This window comes from Nilaparvata lugens, unplaced genomic scaffold, assembly GCF_014356525.2.
Source record: "Nilaparvata lugens isolate BPH unplaced genomic scaffold, ASM1435652v1 scaffold5455, whole genome shotgun sequence".
NCBI classification, from domain to species: domain Eukaryota; kingdom Metazoa; phylum Arthropoda; class Insecta; order Hemiptera; family Delphacidae; genus Nilaparvata; species Nilaparvata lugens.
The window spans coordinates 7,104-21,496 of NW_024091287.1; the positions used below are offsets into that span (position 1 = coordinate 7,104).

Below are 14,393 nucleotides of genomic sequence, written 5' to 3' on the forward strand. Positions count from 1 at the left end.
TCCACGAAAAGTAACCCACGCTGTGGAATGTTTTTTAAACCATTGCTATAAAATTATTCATAATCAATCAGCTGACAAGTGATTATTCATTGCATGTGTTACACAGATGTCTAGAGAAGCCTATCAATGGTTTACAAAACATCCCACGGCGTGGGTTGCTTTTCGTGGATTAGCGTGGGTCTACTTTGCGGCGGCCTTAGTGAACTCTGCTGTCCAACGAACTTGACCTGTAAAAAGGTTCAAAGAATACGTGTTCAACATTTGAAGCTGATTGATCAATTCTCTCTAATGTTATTGTAGAACATACAAACAGATGGACAACGACTTTGGCCTTCAGTAAGTCAAAGGTGAGAACTCGCTAACGCTCGTCAATAAATCATTGCAATTGTTTATTTATTACTCAGTGAAACCTGGGCCCTGTTTCATAAAACTTATAAGGCACGTAATACAGGATCACCATTCCAATTACATGCTCAATACAGCTGATAAAATCAGCCGTTCCTGTATTACAGGACTTCCAAGTTTTATGAAACAGGGTTGGCCGTTTCATAAAACTTACAAGTCCTGTAATAAAGGAGAATCACCATTCCAGTTACATGTTGAATATAACCGATAAAATCAGCTGTTCCTGTATTACAGGACTTCTAAATTTTATGAAACAGGCCCCTGATTGTATTTCTCAACTTTCAACATTATTTATTATTTGATGTTGAGCATGCATTGTAAAATGTCTTATTGCAACAAAAAAATTTCTGTCTCATCATAGAAATATGAGAGATACAAAAAGACAGATTCAGAGTAATTAACTTTTAACTTTCTTTTAGAAAACTCAGAACACATTTTGAAAATTCAAATTTCCAATATATTTTTTAAGCTTTCAAATGTATTTTCATTTCTGTCAAGGTATTGTTTACAAAAATCAGAATATATTACTTTTGTAAATTATAAATTCACACAGGAGGTGCTAGAATGGAATAGGATAGTAATAATCAATAACAAATTCGAATAAATTCAAATTAATTTTATTTATCAAAGATATAATATTATTTGCTACAACTGTATTTGCTTACATCGTAATACCTGTCTTACAGACAGTAGTTTCATAAACTTGAATACTTGGCTAAGATGAAATACTAGCTTAGAATGCATTTCAGTTCTCTCAAACGCGATTCTTATTGTCCTGTTAGTGTCATCCCACACTCATCCACCATTACCCTCCATATCATGGTAACAAAACACCATATATCAATTTTATCCACTGTCCTCAGTAGCCTGATCTGAAAAAATAAATTGATATCAGTACCAGAAATTTAATATAATTTTCTTTTATCTTGGCAGCCACCAACATTTGTGACATTAATTGCATCAAAATTGTATTCCAAGAGCAGTATATCACGATTATACAAGATGCTAACATTTATTATCATGAATGCAAAGTGGATGCCGGTTCAGTGGTGAATGCCAAGAATGGCTTCTCAAAACTTGAAAGTAGACTATAAAACTTGAATACTAGGGACATCATGACAAATGCTCTATGTTTAATCTACAAACATCATATAATCCACTGATGATGATGTCTGTTGCTATGCTATACTTGTTAAATTGAATAACATTTTGTCAAATGCTCTTTGTGGGTGGAGTTAACTTTATGTATATAAGAGTACTAAATCTTATTATATTGAAGTTGCCAATCTTTATTATATTAAAGCCAACAGACAAGAAATTCACAGCCAATACGGCTGATTGTCACGGACAAACAACCTCGAAATCAATTAGGGAACGTACTGGAGGCTATGGGAAAACCTCCAAATCACGAAAATTTCACCTCCTGGCCCCTAGAGACCCCAAATTTTTTCGACATTTGAAATCAGCATCGCACAGAAAATTCGATAAAAGCTTTTTTGTTCAGCCCCCGGAGATAAGCCTATAGCCATAGTTCAATTTCAACCGAATTCAAATGGGGACCCGGGAATTGAGTTTTCATCGAAAATTTGAAGTTTTCCCAAATACGAAAAATTCCCAGCCAAAACTATAAGATCGCTTGAAACTGAATACCAAATCTGTTGCATACTACACTGGAGGCTACGGGAAAACCTCCAGACCTTCCAATTTTTCCCCCCGGCACCCCTGTACTCGCATTTAAATTTAAATTTGTTTCCCACAAAAAATTTATTTCAAGCTTTTTTGTTCAGCTCGCCAAGTTAAGTTAATAGCCATAGCTAAATTTCAACCAAATTCAATTGAGTTTTCATCGAAAACTGTGTGTGTGTGAGAGATCTTTGTAACGTGTCGCGCCTTTCCTGGCATCATTCCAAGTTGTTTACTGACCAGCAGCTGTGATCTAATTATTGAAGAAAAAGAAGAGGAAGGAGGAGGAGAAGAAGACAATTGTGCGGGCGGAGCCCGCATCCCAGCCGGAGCGCGAAACGCGGAGCCTGCTACCCAACACTATATAGTCACAAAAGACAATTGGGCGGGCGAGCCTGCTCCAGCCGGAGCGCGAAGCGCGGAGGCTGCTAACCCACCCTATTGGGGGTGCAGGGGGCGAAGCTCGAGCTCGAGCGCGAGTTTCTAAAGAGTTGCTAAGTGTTCTAAAAGAACACTTCCAACTTCATGAGTGTAAATCTTTTGATCAGACCCTTGTCTGATTCAGCCGCCTTCATTAAACTATTCTACTATGAGATTTGTTGAAGAGTTTTCCTCTCACATAGAGCATTCATTTTATAGTGAGATATAAGACACTACAAATGCCAAAAAAATGTTTCTTATCCATTAGATTTTACAGTAAGGCCAGTTTCACACGGCAGAGACCTCGCTCCTGGAATATCATATTACAGAAGATCATATTTCATAGTTTGCAGCTCTCCTGTACTTTCACATGGGATCTTACGAATAAGCCGACAGATCTAACAACTATGCCGACGTTTGCTCAAACCTATGACTCATCACTTTTTTCTCAAAGTCTAACTTCCTTAAAAATATGGATAGAAGATTTCTGATTTCGGATTTGGATTCAGCGACCCCAATTCTTTAAAGCGTAAGTCCCATTTTCAAAATACCCGAAAACAAGGGGTTATAGCTGTTTTTAATATAGCTTTCCATTATCATAAATGATTATATAGTACATACTAAGATAATAATACTCCTGCCTCACAAAGGGACAGGCAAAGGTTTTAAGAAGTTTTTGAACACCTGAGAAGTTTATACATAAACATTTTTAATTTTCAAAAGTTCTAGTTTTCCAAAAAAATATTGAACTATGAAAAGATGAATCCAAATATGAAATCATAAATCATCTCCACTCATCACCCAATAAAATAGGAGGAAAAGGAATGTTGTACAGTAAAATTCACTGAATTTCAATTGTCATTCAACAATCCAATGTATCAGGTTCAAATCGTTGAATATCACTTTAAATTCTCAGCAATTATTGACTATTTCTTTTTACAATCAGAAAAATCTATTATGAACATACAGTATAAACATTGTGCTGATCTGAATCGATCTATGGTAATAATAGGAATTGAAAGAATAGAAAATGTCATGGCATTCCAAGTAGTGATGTCTGTGTATTAGAACTGCTGAGTTGATAATGCATACTGAAAAAAAGTCATGAATAGCTCAGACCAGCCTGGCGACTTTGATGCTTTTGAACCGGAATCTTGTTTTATTTTTATTAAAGAATGATACGGAATGAAAACCATGTATCATAGTACAAAGCTTTGTATCATGAGTAAGATTGACAATCATGGCTTGTCGATTTTAGTTGCTGACCTAAATCCTCATTCCTCAGTCGTAGAACTATGGACCAAGCGCGAGCATTTGCCTTTTATGTCATATACCGTCGACACAAACTTATGAAAAGCTTGATAGCTTGAATAGTGATCTGATATTTGTTACACGTTTTTATTCTAAGACATAATATGTCTTGTAGACTAATTTTTAATGTTTCTTCAATCGGCAGGAAAACTTTGGTTTTTCAAAGTTATCTTACTCCCTTATTTTGGGGTATTTCCAGAAATCAAGATAAATAACCTACCAAATTTCCTACACGAATACAGTGTAAGTTGTATTATAATAGCTAGAGTACTTACGTACTGTATAGTACAGTACCTGTTCGTTTTTACCGTATAATTATATGATAATAGAAAGCTTTATTAAAAACAGCCATAACTTCCTTGTTTTCGGATATTTTCGAAAACGGGACTTACGCTTTAAAGAATTTGGGGTCGCTGAATCCAAATCCGAAATCAGAAATCTTCTATCTATATTTTTAAGGAAGTTAGACTTTGAGAAAAAAGTGATGAGTCATACTTTGTGGAACGGCGGCGTAGTTGTTAGATCTTGCCTCTGCTTGCCTCGAGGGGAAAAGACGTGACAAAACGAGGTTCCTGGATAGGAGTCACCATGTGAAAGACACGATTTGACTCAATGTACTTCGACAAAAAAATGAGAACTTGGTCAGTGTTCAAGTTGCACGTCTCCTATCGTGTGAAAGAGGCCTAACAAAATTCAGGTAGACCTACTTTATAATGCCTGAATACAGGCAAAGTCATAGAGGTCTTTCTTTAAGCTAAGGTAACTTTTCTCCATTCTATACAGGTAAGTGGTTATACACAGTCAAATCCTGGAATGTGACAGAAATTAATTGTTGATGAAAACATCTGAAGGCCACTTTTAATACGTTAGAAATAAAACCTCCTCTACTCAGTTACTCAGGCACTTATGTATACAGCAAGTTAATGAATTCCGTTCTTATAGTCCAGTCAAGAAAAGGCTATAAAGGGGAATGTTTGGAAGACAATAATTTTTGACCCTACAGTTCTGTTTAGGGTAGTAAGGAGGTAAACATTCAAAAGTCCCCACACCTACCCCATGTGCTAAGGGGGTGTGGGTGGTTCAAAGTACCATTTTTTGGTTTCTCGCATATAAATCTAAAACTATGAATCTTACGTACATATTGTTATTTACAAAATTTAAGCTTACATAATTCTTACAATATTCATCTCACAACTTTTTCTATGCGGTATCTTCTCTAGTTTTCGATATATCCTCTCTTGAAGGTGTAAGATTTTTGAAAAAACATGTTTGCCTCCATATATTTCAATTTTTGCTCTTATAACTTTTTAAAAATCGATGGGAAAAATTCATGCTGATTATGAGCTTATAACGCATTGAATTGTCTTCATTTGAGTATAATTTCACACTTATACGCATTTCCTTATAACTGTTGCAGCAGCATTAGTGTTGATTGTGAAATCTCCATTTTTTCAACAATAGACCAATTGACAAAGGAATTTGGAGGGAATGTTTTAGACACAATTTTTGACTTTGCAGCTTTGTTAAGACTAGTTACGAGAAGAACATATCAAAATTCCTAACTCATGTGGTAAAGGGATGAGGGTGGTTTGAAAATTGCATTTTAAGCGTTTTGCTCCCACGCTCTTATCTTGAGAACAATGTTTCAACTGACATAACTAACTATTCAAAAATGAAGCTTAATAAATTCTCTACACTTTTTGTTTGCTGGAATTTTGTGATATTCCAAACAGTTACCAAGATATTCGCTCTTGAAGGTGTGTAATTGTTAAAATGACAGGTTTTCATCCAATGTTTTGCTCTTTCAGGCTTATAACTCTCCAACATGCATCATAAAAACTGATGCTTATAGAGCATTGAATTCTCTTTGAAATGATGCATTATTTCCCTATTCCAAGTTTTCCTTTCATTGTTATAGCAGCTTCAATGTAGGGGGTGAAATTTTCATTGCTGCAACAATTGATCGTTTGAAAATCACATTTGAGGGGGTGTCTGTGAAACAATTTTTGACTTTGCAGCTTAATTTGGACCAGTTAGTAGGTGAACATGCCAAAAGTGTGCATCTTTATCTCCTCTGTTGAAGGTGTGGAACCGCTGAGTGAACACTTGTTGCAGCAATGAAAATTGCACTTTTCTATATTTACCTCCTTAAATACCCTAAACAGAACTGCGGTAAGAAATTGTCTTCCAAACATTCCCCTCTATACCCTTTTTTGAGCATCCATTGCCTGGACTATTATAATTAGCTTTAGTATGCTGCTTGATAGGCCATAAATTAATAGTTAATACTGTTACTATTGACTTGACAGTTAGTAGTAACAGTTGATAATAATTGTAAGAAAAGCATAATAATGTCTCCTCAATATTACTTACAATTGATATGATGGGCAAATGCTTTCCTGAAAACCACACATATTGAATAAGAAGATAGTCACATCATACAAGGTGGACCTGAAAAAACATTTTATTTTGCATTTTAATTCAGGTTTCCAAAAATTCAACACTCTTGTGAAAAATCATAACTTATTACTCTTGAAAGTTTTAAATTTTTGGAGAGATGAATTTAGAAGATTTCCTTCTCTCTTTGAAATTCAATGATGGGACAGGAATAATTTTATCTGTCCGCCAGTTAATTGGACGGGAATTGCAGGAAACTGAAAAATTAGGCGAACCAAAACTTATGATTTCTTGATCATCCTCAATGGATCAGAAGGTGAAAAACTGATCAAATGAATGTAACCTATAATTGGTATAGAGAAACAAGTTTAAGACTATCTGGAATATTTCTCAGATCTTATATTATGTATTTTTATCATAGATTGGATTATTTCAAACAGTTGAGGCAAAACAACAAATCTGTGCGGTGGGGGGGGGGAGGCATGACCCTCTTGTTCCAGAAAAAAATTATTTGTTACTCATAAACATAATAAGTTAATAGAGTTAAAACACGAGGAGAAAAATTAATGTTCTTGCAGCTTACTGAAAAATGTTAGGAATCATTTTCTTTAGCTCACTCATGGATTTCCAGAATTAACTACAATCTCAGTAATCACATTTTTATAATGAATCGCTAACCGCAGAAAGGAAACATGTCCAACTGATAGCATTGTAATGGCGACGTTTTGAATAAATCATTTAGGCCTACTGCAGGTTTAGGTTTTATCAAGTGTTTTGTCTCTCCTGTAAAATTATGAAAACTGGACATGGTGCCTTTCTGCGGTTAGCGATTCAGATAGGTTCACAAATATTATTTAATGGATTGAATTTTATATTATTAAAAAAATTATATTCAAACTATGAATGATTCATTATAAGATGATAATGTACTAATTATTGTATGAATCAATGAACTTTTTTGAAACATTAATTTCTTTTGATAGAGTCCTGTTGAAAATATAAAACTTTCTGAGCTCACGGGGGGTCCATGCCTCTATGCCCCCCCCCCTGGAGCCGCCATTGCCTCTAGGCACACATTTATACAACAAGTTAATTAACATTTCGTTCTTATTAGTTTCAGTATGCTGCTCGATAGGCCGGCCATTAAGGCTAGGGCCACATGAGCGCACAAAGTGCGTCCGTTGCAACTTACTTTTTGACGTCCGTTGTAGAAATACATAGAAGTGAATTGGTGACAACACACGAGGTACGTGCATACCAAGTAACGGAAGTCGTAACGGACGGTGATTTTTGAACTGCGTCGAAATGTTACAATGCACGTCGAGACATGCAAAAGTTATTACTTCGTCTGGTTCAATTGCGTAAAGCCAACTGACGTTGACACACCACACTCAACGCTCGTGTGGTGTCATTGGCGACGGCCGCAAAAAGTAAGTTGCAACGGACGCACTATGTGCACTCGTGTGGCCCTAGCCTAATAGTTAATAGTAATTGTTACTAATTACTATTGATAACTATAACTAACTCACAGTTAATAGTAACAGTTGATAATAATTGTAAGAAAAGCATAATAAAGTCTCCTCAAATATTACTTACTCTGATCATCACATCATACAAGGTGGACCTGAAAAAAAAACAAATAATTGTAGCTTTAATTGTAGCTTTTAATTGTAGCTTCTATACAAATATAAAATTTCTTGAGCTGTGTCTTACCACTGTTTCAATAGGCCTTACATTACAATAATGACACAAACACACAAAATCTTCAAACTCAATTATTTAATTCTATGTAGCCTATGCCAGATACATCTTGTATGTATTCTTAAAATAAGATTGACCATGATATAATATACAGTTAAAGAATAATAATTAAGTTTAGGTAACACAAGTAACTCATTAACCAAAGCAATTTTTCAAATCTTTCTAAAATGTATAATTATGTAACTGATATATTATTTATTACTTCTTAAAGTCCAACTTTGTATATGGAAGTTAAAATTTTCATGTTTTTAATGTATATGACTATTGTCAATGCTGACTGTTGTTTAGCCTGTGACAAATAATAAAATTAATTGAATTGTATCACAGCAAACATTTTAAATAAAAAGTTTGTAGGCTATCTCCACCACAATCGGAAAATTGATTTTAGTAGTTTGAAAATAAAGAACAGTAATAAATCCCTGCATTGATGGTGCAAAGAGATATTTTTATCAGCAAAATTTCTAAAAGCCATTGTCTATAATATGAACAGTAGGATCCCTGAAGGTGGGCTAGGCCAACAATAGTTGACAAACAAAAATCTAAAAAAGTGAGGTCCACGTTGTAATAGCAGTGTTTGATTAGCAATGGCGTTGCTATTATCATTGTTTATCATTCGAAAAAGCAGATAGCACTACGGCCGCTATTCCATTCTAGCTCCGCAATGTTGCCAAATGGTTTTTCAACAATGTGGAAGTATAATTAATAAACAAAATATTAATCTCAATCATAAAAATTTATAAATTACCGAATTGAAATAATCATTGAAAACTATATTTTCTTGACGAATAAAATATAATTTATTATTTGAAACAAGAATGAACAGTTGATATACCAGTATTAGGCTAACTATCGACTATAGAAGTCAGTTGCAAGGCTGAGAATCGGCAATGCTGTTCCGCTATCTTTCTTTAATACCATTATAACATGGACCTCACTATAGGCCTATAGGGTAGTCGGAGAGGCCTGTGTAAGCCAATACTACTCAGCCTGTACTGCATAGCATATCAGAAATGCCTATAGCATAATCTGACTATCAACAGACTTATTATGGAAACCTATTTTCAACTTTAAATTTTAATAAAGGAACATATTATAATAACAAAATTTAGGTCTACTCAAAATATGTTGCCAAGATATTGTAAAATAAGGCCGTAGGCTAATGCATACGACCTACCGTACTTATTCGTTTTTAAAAGAGTACTGTAGCCTAGTCATCAGTGTACAATATGTCAATATCATCATTTGACAAATTACTTGAGAAATAGCCTAACCATGATTCATGTCTAATTTTTTGTATAATTACATTATAAATTGAGTTATTTTACAGAACAGTAGCTTACAAATTTCTATCCTAACCTAAGCTGTAAATAACTAATAGTGAGTAGGTTTTTGATTCATTCAATTTTTCAAATAAGTGCAGTATCTCTTGAGTTTTTAATTTATTGTGATATATTCTGTGATTCATTTAGAGTATAAATTCAACCTCAAATATTCAAATCATTATTCCTGGACTGAAAATCAAGTTAGTGCCAAAGCAGTGTGTGATCACATAACCTCAACTTTTGGACAACATTAACATTTTATCAAAATTTTTGGAGAGAAATAATACAGGCTTAGCCTAGTTTTTCCTCCAATGACATAATTGTATTATGATTATAGTGTTTTATACAATAAATGAATAACCCTGACTTACCTTATTGCACTATGTAGTTATGTTAACCACATAAAAAGCCAAATTTTTTTTGTATATTACTAAACTATGAAAGCTAATTTTCAACTTGAAATTTTAATAAAATATAACATCAAAGCTTTGGGTTTAACGGTTCCAGCAAGCAGCAATTGAAGATCAACAAGGAAGAACCCCATTGCTTTGTTTTTGAAGATAATAATTTAGTTTAATATAGAAAGAAGTAGAAAAATGTAGAGAGACAAAGCTGGCAAGAATGTTATAGGCAGCGCTAGTATCAATCTTCCAAACGTCACGGATCTAGTGTATATGCTATATATAAAATGATGACGTTCTATGTCGACCGAATGCCTAGTGATGACGTATAATACCTTTGTTTACAATGTCGTCCGAGTGGTTTGTCGTCCGAGTGGGTACCCACCGTTCGATCGTTCCAAAAAAAGATTACCGATTTACCGTAAAGGTTAGGGATGAGTATCGATTATCGGAATATCGATGTTTTTAGGAATAATCGATTATTTTTTTAATCGATTTCTAATGGCATTGATTTATTTTATGCCGATTAATCGACTATATAGTGAGATTTCAAAAATTGATTATAAATTTCTAAAACTTACTGTATCTATTTTTTGCCCCCGTCAAACTGTTAGGGCACAGTATACATACAGTACGGAAACTTGGCTAAACCCAGACGCCAAAATCCGCCATCTTGTTAGGAAGCGCCGCATTGTAATAGTCATTGATATAGAGAATAAGATTAAGAAGAGCGAAGTCCGCTATGATGCCACTGCGCTAGTGTAGATTCCAGAATTTCGGAAGAAGTCGGGTATTATTCGCTGTGTAGAAAAAGAGCCTTTTCAAATGATAATTTTTTTATTGTAGCAATAAAAAATATTCAAGTATGGTAGTTCATGCAGTGCTTATGAATGTACGAATCTGCATGCACCAGATAAAAATATTTCTTTTCATACATAAGTATTTTTATATTTTCATCGTCATGTTTCATGCAGGCTAAGCCTAGTGCCAAATGATCGTTTCAAGGAATATTGTGCTTAGGTTGATTCATTATCATTATTTGCCAAGTAATAAAATATAAGTTTCAGTAATATTATAATAAATATTTTATTTCCATAGATCCAATATAGGTATCCATATTCCATTCCATTAATTTGTCTTATATTGTAATATTTTGTGAACTATGAAAATATTGTATGCTAAATTGTATTATAAAAAATATTATTTGCTAAAATTGTCTATAACCTTCATCATTGCTATTGTTTTATTTTTCCCGTTCTTATAATATGTAGTTATTTATTATCTTATATTTAATATAGGAGTATAGAGTATAGTTAGTTACCTACACTTAAGTTGCAAAACGAATGAGAAACAGTTTCACGAAATATTGTGATAACGGTTAATTTATTATTATTTGCCATCTAATAGAATACATGGTAATATTAGTGATTTATAATTTTTGTTTTATTTTTCCCGTTCTTATATGTAGTTATTATATTTATATTAAATATAGGAGTATAGAGTATATTTAGGTACCTATACTTAAGTTGCAAAACGAATGGAAACAGTTTCACGAAATATTGTGATAACAGTTGATTTATTATTATTTGCCATCTAATAAAATATTCGGTAATATTAGCGATCTATAATAATGTTTATTTTCCATATCCTAAATACATGGTATAGGAAAATATTGTAAAAATGAGATTCATTTTCTAATAGAATGGATCAAAATCTGTAGTGAGGTAGGTTCACTAAATTAGATGTTTGTCGATTTAAAAATAATGTTCAATGAACAAATCATTTTGTATCATATGGTAATGGAAATGACGAAAAGTTGAAAGTCAAACTGTTAGGGCACAGTATACATACAGTACGGAAACTTGGCTAAACCCTGACGCCAAAATCCGCCATCTTGTTAGGAAGCGCCGCATTGTAATAGTCATTGATATAGAGAATAAGATTAAGAAGAGCGAAGTCCGCTATGATGCCACTGCGCTAGTGTAGATTCCAGAAATTTCGGGCAAGAAGTCGGGTATTTTTATTCGCTGTGTAGAAAAAGAGCCTTTTTCAAATGATAATATTTTTTTATTGAAGCAATAAAAAATATTCAAAGTATGGTAGTTTCATGCAGTGCTTATGGATGAACGAATCTGCATGCACCAGATAAAAATATTTCTTTTCATACATAAGTATTTTTATATTTTCATCGGTCATGTTTCAAGCAGGCTAAGCCTAGTGCCAAATGATCGTTTCAAGGAATATTGTGCTTAGGTTGATTCATTATCATTATTTGCCAAGTAATAAAATATAAGTTTCGGTAATATTATAATAAATATTTTATTTCCATAGATCCAATATAGGTATCCATATTCCATTCCATTAATTGTCTTATATTGTAATATTTTGTGAACTATGAAAATATTGTATGCTAAATTTGTATTATAAAAAATATTATTTGCTAAAATTGTCTATAAACTCTTCATCATTGCTATTGTTTTATTTTTCCCGTTCTTATATATGTTGTTATTTATTATCTTGTATTAAATATAGGAGTATAGAGTTTAGTGTTAGGTACCTATATTTAAGTTGCAAAACGAATGAGAAACAGTTTCACAAAATATTGTGATAATGGTTAATTTATTATTATTTGCCATCTAATAGAATATACGGTAATATTAGCGATCTATAATTTTTGTTTTATTTTTCCCGTTCTTATAATACCGTATGTAGTTATTTATTATCTATATTAAATATAGGAGTATAGAGTATAGTTAGGTATGGTACCTATACTTGAGTCGCAAAAGGAATGAGGAACAGTTTCACGGAATAATATTGTGATAATGGTTAATTATTATTATTTGCCATCTAATAAAATATACAGTAATATTAGCGATCTATAATTTTTGTTTTATTTTTCCCGTTCTTATAATATGTAGTTATTTATTATCTTATATTAAATATAGGAGTATAGAGTATAGTTAGGTACTTATACTTAAGTTGCAAAATGAATGGAAACAGTTTCACGAAATATTGTGATAATTATTATTTGCATCTAATAAATATATGGTGATATTAGCGATCTATAATATAATTGTTTTATTTTCCATATCCTAATACATGGTAATAGGGAATATTGTAAAAATGAGATTCATTTGCTAATAGAATGGATCAAAATCTGTAGTGAGGTAGGTTCACTAAATTAGATGTTTGGTCGAGTTAAAAATAATGTTCAATAAACAAATCATTGTATCATAATTATGGTGATGGAAATGACGAAAAGTTGAAAAAAAATTATATTGAAATCCATCAAGTATGTCGAAAGATATAACGCAATGAAAGTCGATGTTTTCCCATATAAGTCTGTCTGGGCTCCTGACTTCTTGCCCGATATTCAATGGCGACGAGAAATAAAGGAGGCATCATGCTTCCAAACGCTTGAAGGTATAGCTTAGTCATCTAACTATATATATCAATGGTAATAGTATTGATGGTAGGTTCGGATCACTTTAATGATCCGGATCAATTGATCCCGTTCACTGCCACGAGCCAATCAGAAGACCAGGATTGGAACTTCCCAAGGTCACGTGACGTGTTTAGTATTGGGGTCAGGTAAAAAGCATTGGTTAGATAGGCGTTTGCATTTATATATATAGTTAGATGACTCTAAGCTATACCTTCAAACGTTTGGAAGCCTGATGCCTCCTTTATTTCTCGTCGCCATTGAATATCGGGCAAGAAGTCAGGCGCCCAGAAAGACTTATATGGGAAAACATCGACTTTCATTGCGTTATATCTTTCGACATACTTGATGGATTTCAATATAATTTTTTTTCAACTTTTCGTCATTTCCATTACCATATGATACAAAATGATTTGTTCATTGAACATTATTTTTAAATCGACCAAACATCTAATTTAGTGAACCTACCTCACTACAGATTTTGATCCATTCTATTAGAAAATGAATCTCATTTTTACAATATTTTCATATTACCATGTATTTAGGATATGGAAAATAAAACATTTATTATAGATCGCTAATATTACCGAATATTTTATTAGATGGCAAATAATAATAATCAACTGTTATCACAATATTTCGTGAAACTGTTTCCATTCGTTTTGCAACTTAAGTATAGGTACTAAATATACTCTATACTCATATTAATATAAGTAATAAATAACTACATATAAGAACGGGAAAAATAAAACAAAAATTATAAATCACTATATTACCATGTATTCTATTAGATGGCAAATAATAATAAATTAACCGTTATCACAATATTTCGTGAAACTGTTTCTCATTCGTTTTGCAACTTAAGTGTAGGTAACTAACTATACTCTATACTCCTATATTAAATATAAGAATAAATAACTACATATTATAAGAACGGGAAAAATAAAACAATAGCAATGATGAAGAGTTATAGACAATTTAGCAAATAATATTTTTTATAATACAAATTTAGCATACAATATTTCATAGTTCACAAAATATTACAATATAGACAAATTAATGGAATGGAATATGGATACCTATATTGGATCTATGGAAATAAAATATTTATTATAATATTACTGAAACTTATATTTTATTACTTGGCAAATAATGATAATGAATCAACCTAAGCACAATATTCCTTGAAACGATCATTGGCACTACTGCCCTCATAAGCAAGAACGCAGTATCTACTGAAGTAACCAAACT

At 32.8% G+C, this 14,393-nt stretch overlaps 1 long non-coding RNA gene across 1 annotated transcript; it reads right to left on the reverse strand.

Moving 5' to 3' along the window:
- Positions 1 to 1,006: 1,006 nt before the first annotated feature.
- On the reverse strand, positions 1,007 to 9,908 carry LOC120355989. The gene is made up of 4 exons (XR_005573884.1): positions 9,671 to 9,908; positions 7,813 to 7,840; positions 6,193 to 6,270; positions 1,007 to 1,277 (listed from the first exon to the last, which is right to left on the reverse strand). It is a non-coding gene; the product is annotated as an uncharacterized LOC120355989 (long non-coding RNA).
- Between the last annotated feature and the right edge of the window lie 4,485 nt (positions 9,909 to 14,393).